Raw genomic sequence first — 1346 nt, 5'->3', positions numbered from 1 at the left:
CCAATCCACGAGAGAATACACAAAATACGAGTAAATATACTCTTCACCCCCCTCTGATCCTCACTCCCCTCATCCTCGTACGTTTCTTCCAATTCCAACTCGTACGATCCTCTTTCGAAGAAAATTCCCTTCCCCTCCCTCCTCCCCAAAAAAAGAAAAANGCAAGAAAACCCCCCAGGACGGTTCGGCACCGCTGTGACGACGACGACGACGAGGAGGACGACGACGACGGCCAGCCGTTTTAATTCCGGCTGAATCGACTGCCAATCCTCCTTCTCCTTCTTTCTTTCTTTCTTTCTTCCTTCCTCGACCTCGTTCCGTAGCCAGGATGGAGCCTTTGCAATTCATTAAATCCCTTTTTTCTTTGAGGGAATCTTCATCCTCGAGGATGAGAAAAAGAGAGAGAGAGAGAGAGAGAGAGATTTTGTTAGAGGTTAGAGCGTGGACACGTATTTATTCGAGGTGTTTCAGAGGGAAGGAAAAATTGTTGGGGACGGGGTTTTTGAGCACAATGGGGGACGGTGGTGGGTGATCGGTGGTGGGCAGCTCCTTTAATTTCACCAGGAATCGCCTGTCAATCCCCCTTCATACCTGCTCCTTATAATTCATTAAAATTCTTTTTGCTTGCCTGGAAACGTGCCTGGATCTTGTTTTCAATTTAGCAGAGCCCCATACTGCGACTACCATAATGCCCCGCATGAGAGTTGCCCGCGGAATAGCAATGAGAGACTCTCCCCCTTCTCCTCCAGAGGGAGGGATTCGCGAGAAGAGAGAAAGAGAATAAAATATTGGAATTTTAACAAAGAAGTGTTAGTACATATTAGCTGTTGTAAATATCTTCTTTTCCAAATTCAAGATTTTTTTCAAATTAAAATGTGCAAAAGTATTTCAAAATAGCTTCGACTCTTCTCGAAAACGGTGAAGTAATTCTAATTCATCTTTCAACGTTTTAGACGAAGTGAAATCTTCGCCAAAATATTCCAAATATCCACGAAATTATTTTTTCCTGTCTCAGCTGAACCTTTCGATATTTTTAATCTTTCTAATATTCTAATATTTTTATAAATTAATTCGGTCATCTTTCGTACATCGTTTACAACGTTTAGAATGTTTTAGACGAAAGAAAATTTACCACCTTCGCCAAAATATTCCAAATATCCACGAAATTATTTTTTCCTGTCTCAGCTGAACCTTTCGATATTTTTAATCTTTCTAATATTCTAATATTTTTATAAATTAATTCGGTCATCTTTCGTACATCGTTTACAACGTTTAGAATGTTTTAGACGAAATAAAATTTACCACCTTCGCCAAAATATTCCAAATATCCACGAAATTATTTTTTT

Source organism: Apis dorsata, unplaced genomic scaffold (assembly GCF_000469605.1).
Source record: "Apis dorsata unplaced genomic scaffold, Apis dorsata 1.3 scaffold_93, whole genome shotgun sequence".
NCBI classification, from domain to species: Eukaryota; Metazoa; Arthropoda; class Insecta; order Hymenoptera; family Apidae; genus Apis; species Apis dorsata.
Note: the sequence above shows the minus strand (reverse complement) of the source record.